General features: G+C 44.1%; 2 long non-coding RNA genes across 13 annotated transcripts in view; one reads left to right on the top strand and one right to left on the bottom strand.

Moving 5' to 3' along the window:
- LOC102971500 overlaps positions 1–27,721 on the top strand; it is a 103,998-nt gene that overhangs the window by 53,685 nt on the left and 22,592 nt on the right. The window contains exon 8 of one of the 11 annotated variants that reach the window (XR_001510438.2): positions 4,642–4,679. The exons of 7 other annotated variants lie outside the window; for them this stretch is intronic. This is a non-coding gene — a long non-coding RNA (uncharacterized LOC102971500). Of the gene's footprint in view, positions 1–4,641; positions 4,680–27,721 lie in introns of those variants that run through there. 3 more of the 11 variants (XR_006215803.1, XR_006215796.1, XR_006215802.1) reach the window with 3 other exon arrangements.
- Positions 695–27,594, bottom strand: LOC122237348. 2 transcript variants are annotated; one of them, XR_006215806.1, is made up of 3 exons: positions 27,168–27,594; positions 20,527–20,635; positions 695–943 (listed from the first exon to the last, which is right to left on the bottom strand). It is a non-coding gene; the product is annotated as an uncharacterized LOC122237348 (long non-coding RNA). The 2 variants fall into 2 exon arrangements; XR_006215807.1 differs by having other exon boundaries at positions 20,560–20,635; positions 27,168–27,579.

Raw genomic sequence — 27,721 nt, 5'->3', positions numbered from 1 at the left:
GCAGGTGCCCCTGAATTGGCAGTTCTATGAGGGCAGTGATTTTGCTCACTGTTATGTCCACAGCAACTAGTTCAAGTGTGTGGCATTCAGCAAACGTTTTTTGAAGGAATTGTCACTTGTAAGTACCTAAATTGGACTGACCTTGATTATTGGGGTTGGGATTGTGGCAGAATTGCCAAAATCAGGGAAAGCTATCCGTGTCCCCTTTGTATCTTTTGCAATAGCCATACCCCTAACACACATAGACAATTTTATTTTTTTTTTAAGTTTATTTATTTTGAGAGAGAGTATGAGAGTGTGAGTGGGGGAGGGGCAGAGAGAGAGGGAGGAGAGAAATCCCAAGCAGGCCCCAAGCTGACAGCACAGAGCCTGATGTGGGGCTCAAACCCACAAACTGTGAGAGATGATCTTAGCAGAAACCAAGAGTCAGACACTTAACCGACTGAGCCACCCAGGTGCCCCTAGACAGTTTTGTCTTAATGAGATAATTTTGGTATGGCTGACAGTGGAGAACCCTATGTGGGGTTCGAACTCAGAACCATGAGATCATAACCTGAACCAAAGTTGGAGGCTTAACTGACCAAGCCACCCAGGTGCCCCACATTTTGATTACTTGTAGCTCAGAAAAATCCTTATGCCAGGGACATATTTTGGGGCGGCAAAATCTTCTTCCCTTCCAACCCTTTACCAAGTCTCTAGTTATTATACTTTTATTGGTTCATTTTATTGAATAATTAAATAGTATAGGGGTTGGCCTAATGTGTGGAAAGCAGAGGAATGGGTCAGGTCTCAGTGGTTAACAAGCAGTCTTCCTTGCTCCTCTGTCTTTAAAAACTCATATATTTAACTGGGATAGTCCACCCTCACTCAGGGGCTGGATGTTTGAGGCTGTAGAAGGCCCAGGAAGTTAATGAGGGATGTCCACTGCTGGAGACTTCACTCTCTAGGAAGAAACAAAAGCAGTTAAATGGAGTCCTGGGGAGGTCAGATAACCTAAAGCTCACTCCGTCAGCCCTGGTGTCTGGGCTGGTAGGAGCTCCAGGATCCACCCCCCCTCCGCCCCCCCCCCCGCCCCCCCAAAAAAGCAGCCTCCCTCTAGCTAAGGTTGTGGCTCATCCCTTCCCCCAGCCTGCTTTTCCTGGGGTGGGAAGAGTGTTTCCCAGGGCCCATGTGACTTCCACTGGCAGTGACGATTACAGACAGTTTACCAGTCAGTAAAACTGCCAGAGGCTTTTGTGCTGTAATAATCCTTTTCCTGTTTTAAAACTCTGGGGATTTTCTACTCTTGCCAGTAGTTTTTCAAGTCAGCAATTACGTTGTGGATTATGTAATGGCTAGGTATTAAAAATAGAAAAGACCAGCGTTTGCATCTATTTTAACCAAATCAAAACAGAGCAGAGGGAGGGGAAAGGAGGAGAGGGAGAGACCAGAGGAGGAGGGAAAAAGAGATTACGTGACAAGAAGCAGTGAGATCTCATCATGTGACTAGCCTACAACTTTGCTCTTTTCCTGCCATTCTTGGCCCAAGGGGCTGCACTCCCTTCCTCAGCCTCCTCCAGGGAGGAGACTTTGCAGAGAATTATAATATTCCTCAGCTCAGCCTTGAGTGTCTGCCTGCCTCTGACAGGCAAAATGACCCAGGGGGGAAGTGACTGGTTTTGATGTAATTAAAAACTGTATTTGTTATGAAAACATGCTTTTATTATAGATACTCCCGACCCTCTGACTTCCCCACCCTCACTCCTCTTCCCACTGGATTGCCACCTCTAAACCCCTCATCTAGGAATTCCAGGGCTATCATTGATTTGTTTTTATGTGACTTCTCACTAATCTTCCACCCCCACTCCAAGTTAAGAGATCTCTGTGTTTCTCTGGAGACTTATTGAGTAACTTTAAGGGCCGTCTAATGGTGAAATATTAGGTGCCAGGTGGGTCTGGAGAAGGAGGGATATTTTTGGAAGGGGGACTTATTCTAAGGGCCTGACAGATCACACCAAAATATACCAGGCTTCCTACTGTGTCACCTCCAAAGTCCCTACCTCATACTGGATAGAGAGGCAGCTGCAGAGGGAGGTCTGGAGTTACTCACTTCTAGCCCTTGGACCCACATAGAGCCCATGCTGAGAGCACCCTACTTAGTAGGTCTCAGGTGGCAGGGAGTGCTGGGTACTTTGAAGAAGCACCTTGATGTTGGTGAATATTGAACTCAGATAGGTTTGGTGGAATTAGGGAGAGAGACCTGAAAGTCTAGATTGGCAATAGAATCAGTTGCAGGCAATGTTAGAAAGTTGTGTCCTGATTGTTACTTCCATCACACTTCTTTCTCAGAATCTTCATCTGATCTGGGGTGGAAGAGTGCCAACAGCTCAGAGTAACACTGGTCCCAGCTTCACCCAGCACTGCCCCAAGTAGTGGAAGTGCAGTGAAAGGAAGAGCACTCTAATTTGGGGATTTTAGGCATCATTTTACTAAATAGGTGGAGGGTTTGGGGACCTTCCTTAGGGCCTTTCAAATCATAATACCAATCTGGACTAGGAAGTGCTCATGTTGTGGCACCTTTTCCTTATTCCTGTAGGTTTTTAGTTCTCTGTTGCTGGGTTCCTATCTACATTCTCACCAGAGGCTGACTTTGGTAAGGACCACTGAACATCTGGTATGGTCCAGATTTTAAATTGTTCCAACTCACTGTGTCTGTTAATGCACTTGAACATGTGCGGTCAAGTGTCCTTCCCTTGGGTGTGGTCAGTGTCACTACAGCATCAGTTTTTTGTTATCTGGACAGGCTGGCTACTCAAGACCCAGGTAGTCAGCAGAAGTTGTAGGTCTCAGTGAGTATCTGTCCTCCACATCCTATCCCACCCCTGAGGCTTTGAGCAATGTTTAAGAGTCCATTGAAGTACCTGCCCTAGGGGCTGCTAGGGGCTAGGGTCAATCCAAGACTAAATCATTGCAAAGTTCACCAAGGAACCTTTTCTAGCTAAACTAAATTCTCTGTTGTGGCCTCCTTCCCACTCCTACTCGCCATGACCTCACAACTTGACCACAGCAATGTTGTATACATTGGTCATCCCCATTCTGAAGGAGGTCATCTTTTCTGTCATTAAAATATTTAATGGATTTCCACTGCCAATGTGAGGGCATGCGTGTGCTCATGCACATGCGCGTGTGCACGCACACTGTGTACACACACACACAGTAGTGGTGGTGCTTCTAGAGTCTGTTGCTTAAGATAGTGCTAGTGGTCACAAGCTGGTATAGACAGAGTAACACATTTTTATTTTATTTTTTTAATGTTCATTTATTTAGAGACAGTGTGTGTGGAGGAGGGGCAAAGAGAGAGGGAGAGGGAGAATCCCAAGCAGGCTCCATGCTGACAGTGCAGAGCCCAACACAGAGCTTGATCCCACAAATTGTGAGATCATGACCTGAACTCAGAGTTGGACGCTTAACCAACTGATCAACCCAGGTGCCCTGACAGAGTAACACATTTAAATAGATTTAACTTTTATTCATCCAACTGACAAATTAGAGACACAGTAGTGCTTATATGTTTCAGACATTCATTTGAGCTACAGACAGTATAAGATATAAATGATAGATCTCTTGCATTAACTTCAATACCAGGACTCAGAGCTAGACAACTACTTCTCTTTACTGCACATACCATCACACTCCTTGGACACCTTCTCTATCCCATTCTGACATCAGACTCAGAAATGAGTTTGGGGAATGGGCAAAGACAGGCTGAGGGTTAGGCTTCAGGCCTCCACATATTTGCTGCAACTCCTGTGGCCAGAAGTACCAGGCGATGGGCATAGGTAGAGGACTGGATATGGGGAGAGGTGGTACAGAACCTGATAGGACTCCAACCACACCTGAAGCTACTCTGTCTTCCAACAGAAGATGGGGGAGAGGAGGTTGGGAGAGGGAAGAAGAAGAGAAGGAGAAAGGAAGGAGTGAGGAGGGGAGGGAAGGAGGAAGCAGGTAAGGAAGAGGGGATTGTAGGCTGACAGGGCAGGCAAAATCTCATGTTTGAGGTGCTGAGTCTTGTGGAAGCAAGCAGGGGATGTCTTGGCAGCGTGGTATAACCTGGTAATCTGACTTCAGGCCAACCAGGGATGTCAAACAAGGGTAAGTGCCAGCACCTTCTCTGTATTCTCAGCACCCTCTTTCCTTCCATCCAGATAGGCCTAGGTTCCAAAGACCCATCTTTTGTGTCACAAAAGGCAACCTAAGAAGGAACTCACTAGCACTTCCCTGAGGGGTTTGCATTTAAGAGGAGACCCCAGGATATTACTGCTACTACTACTACTATATAAATCTTAGTAAAGCTATTACTTCTCCTCCTCTAGTCAAGTAATTTGGTAATTTAAAATTTTTCATAAAAAAAAATTATTAGCATAAAATTTTCCTAGTCTTGTTTTCCTATATTGTACTCTATCTTCCCTTTTTCATTCCTAATATTGCATATTTAATGCTTCATGCTTTTTTCATGATAATTTTGTTAGAGGTCTGTTTTGTAAGAACCGACTTTTGCATTATGTCTATTGTTTCTTTGTCTTCTATTTCATTAATTTTACTTTTAATCATTTTAAAAAATTTATTTAAAAAAATGTTTTAATGTGTATTTATTTTTGATAGAGAGAGACAGAGTGTGAGCAGGGGAGGAGCCAAGAGAGAGGGAGACACAGAATCTGAAGCAGGCTCCAGGCTTTGAGCTGTCAGCACAGGGCCTGACGTGGGGCTCGAATGCACAAACGGTGAGATCATGACCTGAGCTGAAGTCAGATGCTTAACTGACTGAGCCACCTAGGTGCCCCAACTTTTAATCATTTTAAAACTAATTTTGCAATTGAAAAGTAATAGAGTCACTTTTTCTTACAAATTATTATAAAAAGACCAGTTACCCATAAGAATGAACAGAGGATAAAAAAGAAACCTATGTGGCTTATAAACTAAAGAGAAGACCTTAGTTGCAAGTAAAATAATGCATCTTTAATGATTGATGGACCTCTAGGCTTGAGTGGGGAAGAGAGGCATCATGTTCAGATACTGAACATGAAGGAGATGACACCTGAACTCCCATTGAGCCCTCTGCCCCCAGTCTTTCTTCTCCCACAGGTGGCAGTAGGAAGGGTTTTTGGAGGAACCCAGCCTAGCCTGGCAGGGCTATTTAACAGGACCTGGCCCTTAAAGGAACATTATTTTGAAGGGAAGGAAAGGGTCTTATTGTCTGTTTAGTTCACAGTGCCTGCTCTCTCATCTCTTCCTCAGCTAAGTTTCGTTTTTGATTTTTTTTTTTTTTTTTTTTTAGTTTTTATAATTCTGTATTTTGTGAAGAAATGCATGGGAGGGGTGGGTGTACTAGAAATAAGATCCAAGAACTGGGAGGCAGGAAAGGGTGGTCTGTATCAGCATTCTCAAATGTTTTGGTCTTGGGACCCTTTTACACTCTTAAAAATTAATGAAGACTTCAGATGCCTTTATGTGTTCTGTAGCTGTAGATATTTACCATAATACAAATATGGAAACATACATTAGAAACAGGCTTTAGAAGTACTTATTAATTATATAAAAATAACAGTAATAAATCCTTTATATATTAAAATACACATATATATATGTATGTATGTTTTTTAATGTTTATTTATTTTTGAGAGAGAGAGACAAAGCATGAGTGGGGAGGGGTAGATAGAGAGAGGGAGACACAGAATCCAAAGCAGGCTCCAGGCTCTGAGCTGTCAGCACAGAGCCCAACACAGGGCTCAAACCCACAAGTCATGAGATCAGGGCTTGAACCCACAAGCCAGAGATCATGACCTGAGCTGAAGTCAGATGCTTAACCAACTGAGCCACCCAGGTGCCCCAACATACCTTTTATAAAAATATATCATCTAAAATAAAAAAAAATTCAGTGGCACCTGGCTGGCTCAGTCTGAGGAGCATGCAACTCTTGATCTCGAGGTCATGAGTTTGAGCCCCACTTTGGGTGTAGAGATTACTTAAATAAATAAAACTTAAAAAAAAAACAAACTTTAAACTCAGTGAGTCATTATTTTACAGTTTTGGAAATTTCTTTAATGACTAGCTTAAAAGAAGACAGTTGGATTCTCATATCTGCTTCTTTACCAGTCTTTTATGATACATTGCTAAAAACCTGCTTCATACAGATTTGTAGTTGGTATTTTTTTTTTAATCTTTTAATGTTTATTTTTTTTGAGGGAGAGAGAGACAGACCATGAGCAGGGGAGGGGCAGAAAGACACACACACACACACACACACACACACACACACACACACACACGGAACCCAAGGCAGGCTCCAGGCTCCAACACGGGGCTCAAACTCATGAACCATGAGATCATGACCTGAGCCAAAGTCGGACGCCTAACCAACTGAGCCACCCAGGCACCCCTGTATTTGGTATTTTTTATAGACTTTTCAGATAATTGTGGATATCTTCTTTGATATTTCACCAAAATAGGACTAATGGCAGTTTCTGAAAGGTTAATCACCATGTGAGATCTGAAAGTATATCAATGAACTTCTCATCCTCAGCTATATTCAACTCCATTGATCTGTCTTGTAGTTTGAATGGGTCTTTTGTTCATTCTTTGTGACATCATGCATTAGTCATTTGGAAAATAATGGATCAGTGATTTATGCAGATCTTCCAAATGTAGACACATTTCAATCCATAGTATTACATTCATTAATATTACCACTTATTTCCTCAGCAAAGTCTTTAAGTACCAGGAAGCTGTGAAGCTCATGGTGTGGGGACAAGTTTTCTATAATTCTGATTTTCACTTGTCAGCTCAAATTTTATCATTGGCAAAAAAATACTATCAGTTTTCCTTGACGTGATAAGCTCACTTCATTCATTTTTGAGAAAATGGCTGCAGATACCCAAGTCTGAGTAATCACAGTTTGTCAGCGCTCTTTCCTTTTTTCTTTTTGTTGCTTTTCTAATAAAATGATGTTTCATGAAAAAAGCAGGTGGTTCACTTCTCAATGCAAACAATCACATACATGTATGTAGTACTTTGGTATGTCCTGATATGTAACAGAAGTGCTTTATGCATAGACCATTAACAAGATGTACTCAGGAGTCATGGTTTTTTTTCTTTTTTTTTAAGATTTTTTTTAAGTAATCTCTACACCCAACGTGGGGCTTGAACTCACAACCCTGAAATCAAGAGTCACAGTCTCCACTGATTGAGCCAGCCAGGTGTCCCAAGGGTCATGTTTTTAAAAAATCAGTAATTATTATTCTGTCACGGGCATTCTTATGTGAAGCTAGCCTTTTTGTTAAACCAGAGTGCCTGCGGTGAAGAATATAACTTCACTGGTTTGTGTTAGGTCCCCAGCAGTTTTACCCACTTTTGCTTTTGCATTATCAGTTCAAATGTCAACAAACTGAATACTGCAAAAAAAGTATTGGTATTCTTATAAAAATGTTCTTTACCTCTTGGACCACACTGAAAGGGTCTTTGGGACTCCCCCCCACCCCCGCCCCGGACTCCAGGGATCATAGTTGAGAGCCACTGATGTATGTGACTATGGGCAATAATAGCTTGTGGCTTTGAACACCTCAGTGTCCCTGGACCTCAGTTTTCTCAACTGTTAAGGGAGACCAGAGCTGGGGCTGGCTCTAAGTTTCTACACACTGTTGGACCCTGTTTACTAGTCCTTAAAGTCACTTCTCCCCTGTGATACTGCTTTCTTTTCTCCCTCCCTCTCTCATGTCTCCTTTTCCCTCCATAGCTCCCCCTGAGCCTACCTCTTATAGGTGGGGATCCTCCTTGTTGTTTCCCCTTCTCTGTTGCTCCCTGGGGTATCTTGTCCCCTCCTTGATCTTTAATCAGCTGTAGGCTGACAGCTCCCAAATTTCTATCTTTAGTCCTGATGTCTGTCCTGGGCTCCAGTGCTATGATTCCAGCTGCCCCTGGGACCCCTCCACCTGTGTGCCCTACAGGCATGTCAAAGTCAACATGTCTAAACTGTGATTTCATCATCTTCCTCAACACATTGCCTCTTCTTTCAGAATAGCCAGTGTTGGTTAATCTGGCATCTACCCACTGCTTAAATCAGAAGCCCAGGAGCCCTCCTCTCCTTATCTGATCCCCTCACTTCCCTCATCTAGTCACTCAAGCCTACCAGTGCTGCCTCCTAAATATTTTCTCAATCTCTCTCTGCTCTCCAGTTCTACCACCACTGCCTGAGGTCAGGCCCTCATCACTCCTTAACTACTGCAAAAACCTTCTCCCTGGTCCCCTTGTCTCCCCTTTCCAACCTATAATCCGCAGCCCTGGCTGGAAACCACAGGATTATCTTCTCATGGGCTTTTTTTTTTTTTTTTCTTTTTCCCTATTAAGTAAATACATATGGAATACTTATGCCAAGCACTGTGTGGGGTGCTGGGGATACAATGTAGAACTCAATAGACATAGTTCTTGGTTTCCAGCCCTCACAGTGTATGAGGGGAGAGAAAAACGTACGGGGCATAGGTAATCAAGACACAGTGTGATGGAGAGGGAAAGAGGAGGTGCTTGGGAACCTCTAGAAGCCTGAGCTGAGGGCTGCCTGAGTCCAAGAGGTGGTCAGGGAACACTTAACTGGAGGAAGCAGCCCTCTGAGACCAGGGGGAGTTAGCTAGGAGTGGTGGGAGCATAACGGTGAAAAGCTTTCTTGCTAATTTGTTCATCTAATTTCCCTGCATAAAGCCCTCTTCTGAGTTTCACTGTTGCCAGCAGGATAAAGTCCAAATTCCTTACCAAGGAACATAATCTGTGGCCTCATTGACCACTCCCCTGTATTTAGTCTGAGCTGCTTTCAGTTAGTTCCCCCAAACTCTGGCTAGCTCCCTTGTATTCCAGGCCTTTGCACACACAGTTCCTCATGCCCTCCACCCTTTCCACCCACTCTGAATTACCAACGTCAGTTGACTTAGGAGAGCTTCCCTGACCCCTCCTCCCATGTAGACTTTGTGGCTCCCTCTTCTGTGCTCACCGCCTGTGCATGCACCTGAACACCTGTGCACTCATTACATCATTATAGCTCGTCCACGTGTATCTCTCTTACCCCTACCTCCCTGCCAGTGTAGAATTCCAGGTCTTGCCTACTTCCCACACCCTCACCCTGAGAGCATTCTGGGCGTCCCCAGGGTGTATGTCTCCCATGTGCTGGTGGATAAGGTTAGACAGCTACACCCTCCCCACTCCCAGCTATCTTTTCCCCTCCTCCAGCTCTGCAACCTCCCTTTGCCCCTGCCACACCCTATGGAGCTATCAGTTCTGCTGGACATTGCCACACCCATCAGACACTCGACGCCTGCTGGGAGCCACTGACACTCCTCTTGGCATGAGGTCAGCTGGCTCTACTGTAGGAGCAGGGCTGTGAGGCTGCTGGCACCCCCATTGCCTTACAGAGAGAGCCTTGAGGTTTGGTTCCACTGATACGTGCACATCACAACTACCACTTTAGCTCAGAATTATTTCCTTCTTTCCACTGAGCAAAGTTTTGGCTTTGGGTCAGCTTATTGTGCTTGTTGCCTTCTTCCCTTAGAAAGAGTTTTTTCCTAACATTAGTCTCTCAACTCTTCATGCAAATACACCCCCCAAGGTTCTGCCCATCAGTGGGCCAGATAGGTGTGACCTGCATCACCCTCCCAACTTCAGCCTGGAGGCAAAAGATATATGCGTATTTATATATTTAAAATAGTAGATTATATAAGCAATACTCAGTAGAACTTCATCTTTAAAGCATAAAAAGCAGTTTAGAAATACATAAAGTAAAAAGGTAAAGCTCTCCTTCTAGCCCTTCCCCTGTCTTGAAACTTACTCTTGGTAGACACTATTAATTCTTTGATGGGAATATTCAGACTTTTTGCTCTGCATTTACACATATGTGTGGCTGGCATAATATTTGAGAAATAAATCTCTTTCCTCCCTTTGGATTTTCCCTTTTCCCACTGTCACATTCTTGGAGCTCATTTCCTCCTGAGCTAGCTCCCCAGATTAGAAAATGGAATCAAGTTTCAGGTATCTCTGGCACTTGTATGCCAAAAGTTTACGCACTGAGGAAAACTTTAGGGTTTGCTGAATAGCTCAGTGAAGAAACAGGATTCTCTTGGGGCGCCTGGGTGGCTCAGTTGGTTGGGCGTCCGACTTTGGCTCAGGTCCTGATCTCACAGCTTGTGGGTTCAAGCCCCACATCGGGCTCTGTGCTTACAGCTCAGAGCCTGGAGCCTGCTTCAGATTCTGTGTCTCCCTCTCTCTCTGACCCTCCCCACTCATTCTTGGTCTCTCTCTTTCAAGAATAAATATAAAGAAAGAAAGAAAAAGAAAGAAAGAAAGAAGAGAGAGAGAGAGAGAGAGAGAAAGAAAGAAAGAAAGAAAGAAAGAAAGAAAGAAAGAAAGAAAGAAAGAAAGAAAGAAAGAAAGAAAGAAACAGGATTCTCTTTCACAGACTCAATACCTTGGCAAGAGACAAGATGGAAGAAGGATTTCACCTGGAGTGGAAAGACCTCTAACTCTTTGTAGACTTCCCCTCCCTAGACTGGCTGGGGGTGGGGGCAGGAGAGACAGGGGAGAAAGATCTTGTGGTGTCCAGAGTCCCACCTTGCCTTCTAGCAGATCACCTGGGCAGGCAGGAGTAAGAGCTAAGAGAGCCCCATATGGTGGGGCCAAGTGCAAGACTCCTGGCTGCCCATGGGTGGCACAGAGTAGCGGAGGCTATTATATCTGGCCTCAGCCAGCCTCACAGCCACCTCCTCTGTCCCATGACTGGCACTTCTCAGTGTTCTGGAAAACTCAGACACACCTAGAATTAACTTTCCTGTTGGCACGATGGAAACTTACCATAAACATTGAGTTGAGTTATAGAAACTAAAGTTTGGTTTCCCGCATACTTGAATTTATTAATGAGATTCATTCCTGTGGCTTGTGCTATTCATATTCTACTTTTGAAAAAAAATTGCAGTATCTTAAAAATGTTTCCACATCAGTAGATATCTATCTATCTATCTATCTATCTATCTATCTATCTATCTATCAGATCACCTGCAAATAGCAGAGAGGGGCAGAGGGAGAGAGAGAAAGAGTCTTAAGCCTTGACCCCATGACCCTGGGACCATGACCTGAACAAATATCAAGGGTTGGACACTCAACTGACACACCCAGGCACCCCTATCTTGTTCCTTTTAAAAAACATTATTATTTTCGGGTTGCCTGGTGGCTCAGTCAGTTAAGCATCTGACTTTTGTTTTTGGCTCAGGTTTTGATCTCACATTTGTGAGATTGAGCCCTGGGTTAGGCTCTGCACTGACAGCGTGGAGCCTGCTTGGGATTCTCGCTCTCCCTCTCTACCCCTTCCTCATGTACGCACTTGTTCTCTCCCTTTTTCTTTATCTCAAAATAAATAAACATTAAAAAATTAAACAATATTATTTAAACAAAATACAGGCTTGTAGCTGGAAATTTTTTTTAATCTGTTTTTTACATTTATTTATTTTTAAGAGACAGAGTGAGACAGCGTGAGCAGGGGAGGGGCAGAGAAAGAAGGAGACACAGAATCTGAAACAGCCTCCAGGCTCTGAACAAGTGGTCAGCACAGAGCCTGACGTGGGGCTCGAACCCACGAGCCCTGAGATCATGACCTGAGCCGAAGTCAGATGCTCCACCGACTGAGCCATTCAGGTGCCCCATCATAGTTGGAAATTTTAACAGTACCAGAGGAGAAAGCAAAAGTTCTCCAGTCCTCCATTCCCAATCCCGAGATATAATATTGCTAACAGCTTGATGGTGCTTCTAGAAATTTTCTATGTAGATAAAGTGACATACATGTATTTCTGTATAGCTCTTTTTATATACAAATAATTCCAAACTGTATATACTTATCTGTAACATGTTCGATTCTTTATTTAGCAATTTGATCTTATTAAATGAATTCTATTATGTAACTAGATACAGTTCAACTTCATTTCTTTAAAAAAAATTTTTTTTACATTTATTTATTTTTGAGAGACAGAGAGAGACAGGGCACAAGTGGGGGAGGGGCAGAGAGAGAAGGAGACACAGAATCCGAAGCAGGCTCCAGGCCCTGAGCTGACAGCATAGAGCCCGATGTGGGGCTTGAACTCACAAACCATGAGATCATGACCTGAGCCGAAGTTGGATGCTTAACTGAGCCACCCAGGCGCCCTCAACTTCATTTCTTTTGATGGTGCTTAGTATTTCATAGAATAGATGTGCCACATGCATTTAACCAGTTGACTGGCATAAATTTCCAAATTTTTAGCTATTACCAGCTAAGGACACAGTGAACACAATAATAACTATAGCATTTGTTGACCACATTGTTCTTTGCATGTAGTAGCTCATATAACCCTTGTAACAGTCTAGTGACATAGGTCCTGTTATTGCCCCTGCTTCAGAAATGATGGAATTAAGTCACAAAGAGATCAATAACTTTCCCATAGTCACGTATCTGCTAGGTGGTAGATCTGGGATTTGAACCCTGGGATTTGAACCGGGCAGTGAGGTCCCTGCAGAGATGCTGTGCATCTGTGCTAATGTAACCATAGAATATATTTGTAGCAACTCCTATGTCAAAATAAATGCACGTTAAGCTTTAATAGTGCTAAATGGTCAGGAGGTTATTTTATCAAAGGAACAGTGTATTTCTTTTCATAACCAAGTGCAGAGCTCACTTGTTTCCTGAGAAGAGAGGGGCTGCAGAGGCTCCTATGGCCAGAGGCCTCACTAGGTTAGGGGAATTTTTTCTGCCATGGCCAAGGCTTTAGCTCTGAATCCTATCTGGCCTTCTCCCCTCTGGACTCAGCAGGGCTCCCTCTAATTAAGGCTATAGACACAGCCTGCCAAAGAAGTCAGCTCCTCGACTCTTTTTCTCTCTGCACCCTCTTAGTCTCTCATGGGTGAGGTACCTCCCAAATAGAATGCTGCCTAGGCCCCAGTTTCCCATTCCATCTGCAAGGAGAGAAAATGGCAGCCACCTACAGATCCGGAACTGACTGCTCTCTACTTCCCCACCTGCAGCTCCTGCATCAAACCACAAGGGGCTCCATTGTGGGACCTCTAGGTCTGGATCCACACCAGACCTGCTCAGAGTGTGAGACATAGTTTCTCCATGGCAGTGGCTTTTTTTTTTTTTTAAATAAATTCTATGCCTAGTGTGGGGCTTGAACTCATGACCCTGAGATCAAGAGTCGCATTCTCCACTCACTGAGCCAGCTGGGTGCCCACGTGACAGTGGCTTTTATAGGACTAGACCACTGGTTCTGAAATGGGGCAATTTCGCCTCTACCCACTAGTAGGGGACATTTTGCAATGTTTGGTGATATTTTTGGTTGTCACAAATTGGTATTGGAGAGCTGGGAGATACTACTGGAATATTGGGTAGAGAGAGGCTAGAGATATTGCTAAACATCCTACAGTGCACAGGACAGCTGTTCACAACAAAGACTTATCCAGCCCAAAATGTTAATAGCGTTGAGGCTGAGAAACCATCAGGTACAGAAGGGCAGACAGTGCCGAGCATATGGCTGTCACCGTATGACTCCTCCTGCTTCTGTTAACAGTGGCAAACACTTACGTCTTGTTCACTTGTAGCTTGCCACTGTTCTAAGTGCTTTATATCCATTAACTCATTTAATTCTCACAACAAGTCTGTGAGGCAGGTTCCACTATTATCATCCCATTTTGCAGATGAGGAAACTGAGGCATGGAGCTGTAAAATACCTAGCCCATGGTTTCCATGGTGGCAGTCTAGGCTTGGTCTCCATATGCCTCTTACACATGCTCATGGCAAGCACTCCATCCAGGACCTCTCTTTTTGCTCCTTCTAGAGCCTTGGGAGCACCAGAGATTGTTTAGATCTATACAGGGAGAGAAAAAAAAAAAAAGCAGTTGACGGCCTTTTCTCCCAGATCCTGACTCTTCCATGTCCGATGGCTTTTGTATTTTTTTTCTCCAGAGAATTTGATCAAAGTGAGTACTGATCACAGAGATTGTGGACAACTGTGAAGGTTGACTTATTGAATATGCATGAAAAAATCCTGTGTCTTTCCTACAGCGGTCTCCCAGGGCTTTTTTGGTTTCTTGGCCTACAGGCTGGGCTGCTTGGGTAACAGATTTCCTTAGATATGAGAGCAAACTTGGTCACCTAGGAGGACAAGGAGGAGCTGGTGAATCAAGCTTGGGACACCAGGGACACAGGACTGTTCTGACTAGGCCTATAGTTTTGATGAAGGGGGTGCTTCTCCAATGAAGGCCTCCAGCAGCCAAGATGGGAAGTCGTAAATGGGGTGAAGGTGGTGGAAGAAGTGGGAAGGGATCTGTTGGATCAAAGCCAACTTCACACCAGAGGAAATACTTACTGGCTCATTAATTATAGGATGCCCATAGGATTGGCTTTGCCTCTGGATGTGGGGGCAGCAGCCTATGCTTTAAACAAACAGTTCCATCACTCCACAATAATTAGCAGCAACAATAAGCAACCTCAACAGGACCAGATTGACAGGTGTCCCACAACATGCAGCCTCAAGCCTGGCCTGGAGCTGAGCTTGAATGTCACACCTGTGGAGCCAACCAGTCCATGCTCTGGCAGTCCACAGGGGCATGGGCACAGAGGTGTCTTTCTTGGGCCATTTGCCAAGAACTTGATATGTATAGGCACTGTAAGACACCCATGGTGTCTCTTACCCATGGTCTAGAGAGTTGAAGAGACAAGATAAAGTTTGAAAAGTTAAACAGGAACACAAGAAATACCATATATGTCACATGTAAGGGATGTAGATGCTCAGAGTCAAGTGGGAATGCTGGATAGGAATTCCCCATACCAGGTGGATGGTAGAGAAGGAGGTCTATATCATACCACTGGGTTTCTTTTAAAAGTGGGAAATACGGGCACCTGGGTGGCTCAGTCGGTTGAGCGTCCGACTTCGGCTCAGGTTATGATCTTGCAGTCCGTGAGTTCGAGCCTCGCATCGGGCTCTGTGCTGACAGCTCAGAGCCTGGAGCCTGTTTCAGATTCTGTGTCTCCCTCTCTTTCTAACCCTCCCCCATTCATGCTCTGTCTCTCTCTGTCTCAAAAATAAAAAAAGTTAGAAAAAAAATTTAAAAAAAATAAATAAAATTAAAAAAAATAAAAGTGGGAAATACAAAGAACAAAGATGGAAATAAGAAATCGTAGTAAAATACTAGACCAAGGTTTGTATTATTATTACTGTTTTAGTTACATGCCTGTAGATCTCTTTTGTGTGCATATATATGGATGTATACACCCTTACACATTTCATTACATAAATGGGTCCATATTGTACATACTGTTCTATGACGTGCTTTTTATACTTAACAATACGTTGTAAATGGTTTTCCTTGGCAATAAACTTCTTATAGATCTGTAGTATTTCATTGTGTACCTACCAACATTTAACTAATCCCTTATTATTGCCCCTTAAGTTCCTAACAGCTGTGGCTTATACATAATGCTGACTTTGTGTACATCTTTATTTTTATCCTTAGGATATAGTCTTGAAGTAGAATTGCTAGATCAAAGAATATGCACATTTTCAAAGATTTTGATACATATTACCCAGTTGCCTTCCAGATGTATCAGCTTAGGCTCTTACCCCAGTCCTATGAGAGCATCTTTTTGACTACATCCTCTCCAATATTAGGCATTATTATTTTTTTAAATTGCAAATTTGATAAGCAAAAATAGTATTTCATTGTTGCTTCTTTATTTTGCTTTTCTTTTTAAAAAATTATTTTATTACTTGGACTCTTTTTACAGGCCAATTAGTCATTGGTAATTCTCTTTGAAGAATTGATTATGTGCAGTTTTCTACTGGTATATTATTTTCTTGTTTTCATTTCATTTGTGCAGTATTTTATTATTTAGTGTATGTTATTTTTTTGTCTTTTTGATTTATGAGAGAACTTGATACATATTCAGGCTATTAACTCTTCTTCTTTCTTATATAACAAATACTTTATCCTAGATTGTCATTTGTCCTTTAGTTTTGTTCACTATTTAAGAATTCATAAATCTAAAATGTCCATGTAATCAAGGTAGTCTTTATAGGCTTTCCATACCATTGGGCTGGAGGTGGCAGCTGTGACTGGAAGCAGAGAGGCCCATGGGCAATCCTTGAGCTGGTAACAGGGGTGACAGGTGAGGCCCTCAGTGGGGGTCAGTCTGGAGAAGATCAAGCTGGACAGATTCAAGACAGAATGGAGAGGTGGCCAAGAAGTGGTAACCTTGGGAAGGGGGAGAATGAGGAAGGAGCAGGAGGAGTGTAAGGTGATTCACAGGGTGCTGACCTGGATGGCAGAGTGAGCAATTGGAGGATGAGCCAGAATTGGGAATGCATGAAAAAGTAGGGGTGGGGGACAGGGGCAGAGATTATTATAATTCTCCTTGGGATTGTTGATGGAAGCTCCTGGTGGAGAGAACTTGGTATTTGGATCTCTAGGCCTGGCGTGTGTTTCTGTCTTTGTGTTAGGCTTAGAAAGGCTTTATCTGCTACAGAGTTATATGTTCACATAAATTTTCAATACTTAAATGGTTTCTTTTTTTTTTTAATTTACATTTAATTCTTAGTCTAGATGGAGTTTGTCATATTTTGGTGAATTGTGAGAGTTAAGGATTTAACTTCTTTTTCCTGGTCACTAATAATTAAAATACCTATTCTTAGCCTCCTGGTCTGAAATACTGATTGCATCTTACATTTCCATGTATACCTGGGATTCTCTGGTCTGTTCCAATGAATTGTCTGTTCCTACCGTCTGTTTTGATCACATTTTCTTTAAATATATCTTAATAGGTGCTAGTGTGAGGTATACTTCATCACACTTCTTTTCTCAGATTTTTCTTTGTTCTTTTAGGATAGACTTCAAAATCAATGTGCCAAGTGACTGCACAGGGGAGCTAGAAACATGAGTGATCCCAGTGGAGTCCTTATCCAACCATAACAGGAGCTGGATTTGATGGGGCTGGACTTCTTGATGCAGAAATCACATGGTCCTTTAAGGAAGAAGCCCCTCACTGCCATTGACTTCTACTTGGGGGTATTCCCCAGTCTCTGACCCAAAGACAGTCCTGTGGACCTTCAGAGCTCCTGTGTCTCTGCTGCTGTGGCTAGCCACATGCTCCCCACTGTAGCCAAGCCATCCTATACTGGGGTTTTCCTGTCCATCTTGCAGGGGATCCTGCCTCCAGGTAGTGCTGTCTTCAACCCTGGTCTCCTCTAAGGATTTCTTGTGGGTTAGCTCTGAGAATCTTTTCTTAATCTGTTCTTAAATGTGTTGTTCCGGAAAGAATTCTTCATAATCACCAGCACTGTGATGGCTTTTTCCTAGTTTCTTCTGTGCATGCCTGTTTTTACTGATTTCACATTTGCTTGGGTCTTTCTTTTTATTTCTTTTTTTTTTTTTTTTTAATGTTTATTTATTTTGAGAGAGGGAGAGAGAGACTCTCAAGCAGGCTCCGTTTTGAGCATGGAGCCCCATGCAGGGCTCAATCTTACCAACCATGAGATCATGACCTGAGCTGAAATCAAGCATCGGACACTTAACCAACTGAACCACCCAAGTGCCCCTTTATTTTATTTCTTTATTTTTGTAGTCCTTTCTTAAGTGACTTTTCCAGGATTTTTAAAAATATATTTTGAGAGAGAGGGAGGGAGAAAGAGAATCCCAAGCAAGCTCCGTGCTATCAGCATGGAGCCGAACGTAGGGCTCGATCTTACACCTGAACCGAAATCAAGAGTCGGATGCTTAACTGCAAGCGCCCCTCAGGATCTTTTTTACTGAGGAGTAGTGAATGTACTGTAAATTCACAAATCCTAAGCACACATCTCAGTGAATTTTTATAATGTGTACACTCTATAACCACCACCATGATCAAGATATTTCTTTTTTTTAAAATACAATTTATTGTCAAATTGGCTAACATACAGTGTGTAAAGTGTGCTCTTGTTTTTTGGGGTAGATTCCCGTGGTTCATCCCTTACATACAACACCCAGTGCTCCTCCCAACAAGTGCCCTCCTCAATACCCATCACCCATTTTCCCCTCTCCCCGCCACCCCCCAAGATTTTTCTTGTTGCATGAAGGAGCTGTTGTGGGAGGTTGGATGGAGAAGGGTATCATGAGTGTGTCCCCAAGCTAAGGAGAGAGCTACACATCAAGTCATGTCTATACAGTGGTGTAGAGAGCAGAATGGTTAGAAGTGGTGGGTCATGTTTTGGTCCTGCCTCTAACTATGACACTTTTGTGCCTCAGTTTCAACGACTGTAAAATGGGAGTAGATGATAGCTCCTACCTCACAAGGTTGTCATGAAGATTACATGAGGCAGTGCATGTGAGTACACAAAAAATGTTAATTGTTGTTTTTGTTGTTATTAGTAATGAGGAGGAGGCAGTGGTTCTTAATGAAGGGTGCACATCAGAATCACCTGGAGCACTTTCGCAAAATACACATGCTCAACCTGGCCAGATCGACTGAGTCAGAATCTATATTTTAACTGCCTCCAAGTTATTCTGTTGCTTATCTGTGGTTAAGAAACACTAGGCTAGAGGTGGCTGTGACTGGAAGCAGGAAGACCAGCGGGTGGTCCCTGTGATAGTGAGGGCTGGAGAGGATCAGAGCTGGGCAGATTCATAGCAGAGTGGAGAAGTGGCCAAGATGTGACCTTGGGTGGGGAGCAAAGAAAAAGGGGGAGGAGTCTGGGGTGACTCATAGGGTGCTGACCTGGATGATGGAGTGAGCAGGTGGAGGGTGAGCCAGAAGCCAGAATACAGGAAGCGGGGTAGGGAAGGCAGTGGGCCAGAGATTGTTAAAATTCACATTGGGATTGCTAATGGAGGCTCCTGGTAGAAATAACAAGTTAGTATTTGGGTCTCTAGGCCTGGGCCTGTGATATTTTTCAGAGAGTCATTGGTATAAAGGAGATAGAACCATGGACGTGGTCATAGAGCACATACAGAGGGCAGAAGAGGGCCAAGTTCATAGGGAAGGCCTGCATGCACTTTTTCTTACTCCTTCCCTAGAAGTAGAGAAGTGCTTGTTTCCCATACAGTAACCCCCTTGCCAAGGACTATTGGGGCATAAACTCTTACTTGAAGATGAGTAATAACTGCGGGTCACTTCCTCACAGTTTTCTAAGTTTTCCACATCCCCTGATATAGGAGCTTATCCTTACTCTTCAGTATCCTCAGACAGCACATTTGGCTACGGCAGTGTCTTATCTTCTGACATCCCTTCATCCCGTATTCTGTCTGTCACATATACTCAGCCTATGGTGGATGGCTTCTTAGACTCTGGCTTTCCTCAGGCCGTTAATATCAACCAGTTACTCTTTCAAGCCATCCCAGTACCTCTCCCAGAGATATTTGCATTTAGAAGTATGGGTGTAATAGAAATAATGGAAGTTGTTGGATTCCTGAGGGAAGGAAGTCCTGGAATGAATTAATCATTTGCTCACTCTAGAACATCCCTGTCCAGTAGACCTTTCTGCATTGATGGAAATGTTCTGTGTTATAGAATATGGCCACTAGTCATATGTGGCTATTGAGTGTTTGAAATGTGGCTATTGTGACTGAGGAACTGAAGGTTTTTCATTTTAATTGATTAAAAGTTAAATTTACAAAGATAAAAGAAAGCAGGCACTATCACTGGATCAATGAGAGATAGGGGCACTAGGCCTGACACGCCACTTCACTCCCCACTATCACATGTCCCCCAAAGGTAACTTTGAAAATGGGTATTTGGAATCAAATCAGCTTTCTTTCTTCCACTCCTCTAGCTTCAGCCCCTCAGTTTGCCTCCCTCAGAAGGCAGGTATCTATAGCTATCCCCTGTAGGCCTTCCCTGGTCCTTGTTCACCTCATTCCTTCTTACCACAGTACACTGCCCATGCCTTTCCTTCTGCCATGCTGCCCCCTCCCTATTCCTGCTCATGACACAGCAAGCCCCACTTCCTCCAAGAAGGCTTTCCTGACTCCGGTGCCTTCCAGATGAGGCCATTTTTAGGACCCTGAACAGATTCTTTTTGGCTTTTCGTTAGGGGTGCAAGTAGCAGGGGTGGGTGTCAGGAAGATGTAGGTGCAGGATGGATGTGTGTTAGATCACTGCATTTCAAACTTCCTTGACCACCACTCCCTGTGAGAAATATATTTCATGTCCCAGCTACCACACACACCTACATACAGATCTATAAAACCGAAGCATAAGTTTTCTAAAAATAACACCCTCACTGTGTGTGATGCACTTGGATATTTTCTGTTCTATTTATTTTTTAAAGAAAATTGCTGGTTGTGACCCACTAAACTGATTTCATAACCCAGTAATGGGTCACAACCCACAGGGTAAAAAATGCAGAGTGAGATCATCGTTCCAAACACAGGCCAAGTGACCCTGTCTAGACATCACCCACTGGGTTCCTTAAAGAGCCAACTCATGATGGCACTGGCAGTCACGTGCCCGTGGTGGTGGTCTACCTGGTGGTGGACCAGAGTCCCAGTTGGTCATACCATAAAGTGGCCATGGTCACAGATGCTGTCTCAGTGCTGTGGCAGGAGGCTGAAGTCTGTAAAGCGCTCCAGAAACCTGGAAGAAAGATGGCAGCTCAGTGTCAGATATCACAGGGCTGTACATCTCATTCCTCTTGGTGAAGCTCCTCAGGGAGGCAAAGCTTCCAGGCCTCGTGGGGCTCATCAGTGCTGCTCACTTAGTAGGGCTATGAAATAACAACTAGAGTAAGAGCAAAACATGGAGCTCTGTATGCAAGGCCACAACCATAGAAACATGTTACTAGCCAGAGGATGGATGGCAAATACATGGCAGGAACATTCCGGGTGGAATTAAGTCTTGAAGCCTCATTTCCCTTTGGACTCGCACCCTGATCTGGAAGTTATTGAAAATAGGACCTGCAGAAATAACTGCATCAAAATCCTTGCATCTAAACCAGGTGTATTTTAACCTTCTGAGGGCCTCAAGTCTGTTGACAGCACACTATTCTGACAAGAGTGGCTATCTGATTTCCTAACTCCTGCAGAAGAAAAGAAACAGCCTGGAAGGGTGGTGGTGGTAGGTAGTTTTTAGAGGCAGACATGTAGATGACAGGAAAGTGAAAGCCATGGGAAAGGACAGAGGAAGAGTGAGGAAACAAAAATCATGTTGTTGTCTAGTTTCACAGTGACTGCTTGTAATGATGACAACTTCAGTGGGAAAAGGATAGTTTTTAAGGCACCGGGGGACTGTGAGCCATATTTTAGCAACATTTCCCTTCCAAGTGATTAAAATACTGTTTTGGCAATTGAAGCTTCACTTTTTAGGAAAAGTATTTTATTGGAACCTAAGTGATTCTGGATAAATTCAATGCTGTCGAGCTGATCCTGATTAGGGCTAGCCATACTCCTCATGGGTTTGATCTCAGGTTCACAGAGCACATCCTCCCCACCCAGCTCTAAGTCTGCTTCACAGCCTAAAATCTCTCCGTTACTGTTGGATTCCTTTGTTCATCAGAGTGAAATCGTGCATAAATACTTTCCCATCTGAAAGCTTGCTGATAGTGGCTCCCTGATGCCCTGAAGATAGGTATAGAGAGGACACTCTGAGATGGACACTCCCTGGGGATGGCAGGCCTGGGTGGAGTGGCCTAAATGACCAGAGGACAGGACAAAGCCACTGGGATTTGGTCTGGAATGAGTTTTTACAGAGTAGCAGAGATGGACTTGGAAGACCAATTCCACCCTGTTCACTGCTTTGCCTGAAAATGGACTACTTGCTGAGGCAGAGCCAGGTATCTGTTTCTTCTGTAGCCTGTCCACTCAAGGCTCCCTGGCCACCCAGTCCCCAGATCTGCTGCTGTGAGTCACCCCGAATGACTGCAAGGGTGCTCCAATCAGTGAGGGGACCTCAGAGAAAAGCCAAATATTTCTGAGACAAAGATTATTTATTTATTCCACGCCATCTGAGAAAGCGAACATTAAGTAGAAGCCAGTGGGGTTAGAGATGTGTTCCACCACCAGGAGGTTTCTGTCTTAACAATAGATGGTTATATAGTGTGTGTGCATAATACATTACACATTCTCTTGTTGATATTTGCAAATGCTGTTTGATTACAAAATGATGAAACATTTCTCCTAATGGGGGAGAATAATAATAATAATAATAGTAAACTAAAATAACAATATGAAAAGTCTTTGAAAAGATTTCAGAGGTTTGCAGAGCCATTCATTGATGTGTCCCCAAGGCCAGAAGTGGAGTAGGGTTTGGTCAAGTGGTGGTTCTAAGAAACTGCATAATAAAAATTTTTTTTTTTTTTTCAGGAGGAATATAATGTGAGGGGTAGAGAAAAATCACCCAATTCTAACTAGTGGAAATTAGATTCTTATGATGAAATTAAAACGATTTTAACAGGGAGAAGGGTGGGCAGCAGCAGCAAAAGACAGATGAGCTTAGATTTTCCTACTGATTTTTCTCATGTATGTGATTCCTTGTGTGTGATACACCCATGTCAGAATGTCCAGAAGGACCGAAGTCCAGAATTAGCAGTGATTGTAAAGGAAGCCCGTCTAGCACAGAGGTTGCTTGTCTGCTTCCTTATTGAAGTCTGTTATGAGCAAGAGGATGAACAGGCAAAGAGGCAAAAACAGGCCCTCTGTCAGGGAGAGACACAGAGTGTTAATGTAAGAGAGAAAGAAAAATGCCCTATTTCCATTTGTTTCCAACTTTGTTGTCCTTGAAAATAGTCGTTGAATGGTGGGGGGTGGGGTGTGGGGGGGAGGAGTAACAACAGAGATCATATGGAGTGAAATGAAGTACCCAATAGTAGAGGAGATGTTAGTGGAATATTCTTAACCCCTGCCTGGGGCAAAGTTCACCTGTCTTCAAGAAGTCACACCCCAATGTAGAAACTGTCATATGTAGAGATGAGTTCACGGCAGTGCAGGGTGTGGTCCCTCAGGAAAGGGGTGGGTCGGGGCGGCAGGCAGAGGCTTCCTTCCTTGGAAACCAGCTCCTGAAACTGTGACTTGGCTCTGAAGGCATGAGGTCTGCTGTCTTTATCAGTCCAGTGCTCTCCCTGGCTATTTGTTGTGGGGGTGGCTGTGCACAAGGTGCACCCAGAGCAAGTGCTAGGACTGGCCAGGCTGGCCTGGCAGGTCTAAGGGTGTGGGGCCCTGCCCCACAGATGGGGCCTACAACACCATTCCTGAGCTTCAGGGCCCAAACACTAAAGCTTCCTGTGTGTGTCTCTTCTGTGCCTAGCATTGTGCTGGGCGTTCTCCAGTGGTGTCATGACTCCTCATATCCTGGGAGATGGTTGGTATCAGGTCATCCCCATTTTATAACTAAGTAAACAGGCTGGGACGTTAAGTGTCTTATAAAGGGGAGAGCCAGGACTTGGAGCCAAAGTTTTCAAGGCCAAAATCGGGTGCTGTTTCCATACCCCACCCTGGGCAAGACCGGAAGTGACTCAGTTGAGAAACCTGCCTTTGGGAGGAGATGGAGCCAGAGGTCCAATAACTGACCACCTCAGCCCAGGGGAAAGGCTAGAATGGTTCTGTGAGGCCTACGCTTCCAGGTCAGTCTTCTCCTCAGATCACTGTCCATTCATGGGACCCACTCCTCCCCCTGCCCCACAGAGCCAACACCTGCCTGTGAAATGCTTAGGGGACCCCTCCTGCAGAGTGGTCCTTGCCCACTCTTCATGAATACATCTCTCAACCAGTGGTCATTTTAGAAAAGGAAGGTTGTAGTCTAGAAACATGTTTTTAGGCAGCAGTGGTCTTTCCCACCTGTAAAAACTATTTTTGGGGGAACAGTTTTAGGTTTACAGCAAATTATGAGGATGGTACAAAGATTTCCTATATACCCTCTGCCCCTCAAACATGCAGAGCTGTCCCTGTCATCAACACCCCCCACCAGATTGATACATTTGTTAGAATTGATGAATCTGTGTTGTGGCCCTTTTATCCAAACAAAATTTCATCTTAATATGCTTAAAATTGAAAACAGATACAAAGAGAACTATTCTGTGCCAAGAGATTGTGGGGAAACCTGTGCATGCCTCCCATTTCCTGACCCCCTCCTACTACCGTACGCAGACTCTCCAGAACCCAGATGTAGTTTATGGCTCCTGCTCTGAGGTGGGGAGAAATAATGCTACTCTATTAATGAGCTGTTTTCCCAGTCTGTGCCTCTAGAACCTAAGTTCCAAGTGCCAGGTTAAAAAAAAAAGGTAAAATATACATAACATAAAATTTACCATTTTAACCATTTTTGTACAGTTTAGTGGCATTATGTATATTCATATTGTTTTATAACCATTACCACCATTCATCTCCAGACCTTTTTCATCATCCCAAACTGAAACTCTGTACCCCTTTAAACAATAATGCCCTATCTTCTCTCCCTCCAGATCCTAGCAACCACCATTCTACTCTATCTCTATGAATTTGCCTATTTTAGGTACCTCATAAGTGGAATCAAACACTTAGTATAATGTCTTCAAGATTTATCCATGTGGTAGTATGTGTCAGAATTTCCTTCCTTTTTAAGGTTGAATAATATTCCATTATATGTATATACCACATTTATTTATCCATTCATCTGTTGATGGATATTTGAGTTGCTTCCATTTTTTGGCTGTTGTTAATAACGCTGCTCTGAACATCGGTGTACAAATATGTGTTCTGATGTCTGCTTTTAATTCTTTTGTGTATATACCCAGAAGTGGAATTGCTGGATCATATGATAATTCTATGTTTAACTTTTTGAAGAACCATCATACCATTGTCCATGAAGATGCACCATTTTATATACCTATTAGCAATGCACAAGGGTTCCAATTTCTCTACGGCCTTGCCATCATGGCAGGAGTTTTTAATCCCTTTTAAGTTTATTTATTGGGGCACCTAGGTGGCTCAGTCAGTTGAGCGTCTGACTTCAGCTCGGGTCATGATCTCATGTTTCGTGAATTCGAGCCCCGCGTCAGGCTCGCTGCTATCAGGTCAGAGCCTGCTTCGGATCCTCTGTCCCTCCCCACTCTCTCTGCCTGCCCCCTTGCTCATGCTCTCTCTCTCAAAAATGAATAAACATTAAAAAACAAACATTAAAAAAAAGTTTATTTTGAGAGAGAGCGAGAGCACATGAGCAGGGGAAGGGCAGAGAGAGAAGGAGACAGAATCTGAAGCAGACTCTGCACTATTAGCATGGAGCCCAACGTGGGGCTCAAACTCATGAACTGTGAGATCATGACCTGAGCTGAAATCAAGAGTTGGACACTTAACTGACTGATCTACCCAGGTGCCCCAGGAGTTTTTAATATCTTGTTTATGGCTGTATCTGCAGAGACTAGGACAGTGCCTAGCATGTAGTAGGGACTTAAAAATATTTGTTGAGTTGAATGAGTGGGAGGCCTTGGTCTCTGGGCAGCTGTACCAGGGAGCCCTCCTACCTATTAAGCAGTCAACAGAGACTTCCTTCTAGTCCCTTCTCAGCTCTAGGAGGATCACCCTTTTGATGAGGTAAGTTACCTAAATGTGCCCACTGGTGTCAAAGAGGAAATGGTTCACTGGAGATCAGTGAATCTAACATGCTGGCCAGCATGGGAGTCTGTCAGACTGTGGGTCTCAACTTATTTGTGGCTCCTGAAACCCCATTTTTAGTGGTTAAAACCAGCATTTATGAAAAATGAAATAGAAAAAAAAATCAGGGTATACCACATGGAAGAAAAAGTAAATATCGTTTTGTGAAACTTTGTTTTTAATGTGATATTTATGTATGTTTGTAATGGATCACAAAGAATTTGAAAAAGACTGTTGGATAGGGTATGCAGCCTCTGCTTAAAGAATTCCTTGTGGTAGGGAGTTTATTGCCTCACAAGTAAACTTATGCTGCTTGGGGGTTTGCTGAAACATTGGAATATTCCTCCTTTATTGAGTGGAGAAGAGTTAATGGAGAAGACAGGTAGGAGAAGAAGAAAGGGATAGACTGATGTGGGAATGGAGGGATGGGAATGCTGCCCGGGGGAGTCCAGGAAGGAGCCAGAATGAGCCTTGGAGGGTGAATAGGAATTTGCTATTCTCCGCTAAGAGAAAAGCTTATGGGAAAGGATGGAGATGAGAAAGGGCAGATTATGTTCAAAAAATGGCAAGTAACCTGGTCTGGCCGGAGTCCAGGGTCCTAAGGAGGTCAGAGGTGGGGGGGGGGCAACTTGGGGGGCATGGAGCAGAAGAGCAAGCAAAGCTCAGATATGAAAAGGTCTTTGTGTCAAGAGCTTAGGTTTTCACCCTACAGCCAGAGGGGTGTCTTTTGAATATTTAGAAGACAAATACTTGTCAGGATGTGTACTAGGCTCTGGGGAATTAGGGTGAATGAAACCTGAGAAGCCATCACCCCAGTGTGGGGAGCTGGTATGAAGTAAGAGTCACACAGAGACAAATGGTTATAGAGAGTGACATGAACAGTGTGATTGAAAATAACAGAGTCCTATGAGAAAGGTACCCTGGTTTAGACTAGGAGGGAAGGCTTCTGTGAGGGAATAATGGTTAAGTTGCCACCTGCAAGTGAAGAGCCTTCTCCACAGAGGTGGCAGCATGAGGAAAGGCTATGGGCTCCCAGAAGACCCTGGAACAAAAGGCAGCTGAGAAGGGGAGGTGGGTGTGGCTGAGCCAGCTCAGGGAGGGCCCAGGAACAAGGTGGGACAGGCCTAGAGTAAGAATTTGGGATTTTATCCTAAAGGCAGTGAAAAGCCACCGGAGTTTAAGCAGGTGTAGCAGTGTGTGTGTGTGTGTGTGTGTGTGTGTGTGTGTGTGTGTGTGTGTGAGAGAGAGAGAGAGAGAGAGAGAGAGAGAGAGAGAGAGAGACAGGTTGAGAGAAATTATTTATTTTTACATGAAAGGAAAAGTACATCCAGGGCAAAGATCAGAGTCAGGAGGTCTAGAGGAACAGAAGGAAGGGAGGCAGTGACAGACTGTGGAAAACCCACCCTAGTTTTCTATGGATCCTGGAGCTTGGCTGTTTGGACCTGAGGTTGGAGATAGAAGTAACAGGAGATGCCTAGAGGATATGACACTTGGGGAAACGTTGGCGTCTTTTGCCAGAGGGCTGGGAGTGGGGAAGAGAGTCTTACCAGGAATCCTTTTCCTGGTTTCTTCTTCTTACTCAGACTGGCCCACCTCTAGATCTTTGTCCAGGCTGTTCGCCCTCCCTGGAACATCATTCCTGCTCCTTTCTCTTTCTTCCCAACCCAGGGTGGCTCATCCCTCAAAGCCTAAAGGAAGGCCCATATTCACTATGAGGCTTTCCCTACCTTTCTGACTTCCCATCCCTGCCAAGCCCAGCCCTGCACTGTCTGTGACCAGCAGGGATGGGAAGAATGGTGTTCCTGGCATGTATTGTGACACTGCACCTATGGGGAACCCTCTTCAGTTCCAGTTTGGCACAGGACAAAAGTCTTCCCCACTGAGTGACCTCACAATCCCCTCCTACTTTCCTGGCTCCCAGTGAGAGACACACATGGCAGGGGCCCCAATCAGTGTGTTCAAGTCAGCATGAGGCCAGCTGTGAGACCCCCGGAGGGGCTTCTCATGGCCCTCATGTCCCTGATCATCTGGGTCAAGTGGTCCCCAGGCCCTGAGTGAGGAGGAGCTGGGGACTGATGTCAGAACCACCTCCTGAGGTCTG

The sequence above is a fragment of the Panthera tigris genome, chromosome A3 (genome assembly GCF_018350195.1).
Source record: "Panthera tigris isolate Pti1 chromosome A3, P.tigris_Pti1_mat1.1, whole genome shotgun sequence".
Taxonomy (NCBI): Eukaryota; Metazoa; Chordata; class Mammalia; order Carnivora; family Felidae; genus Panthera; species Panthera tigris.
Note: the sequence above shows the minus strand (reverse complement) of the source record. Positions and strands in the feature narration are given on the sequence as shown.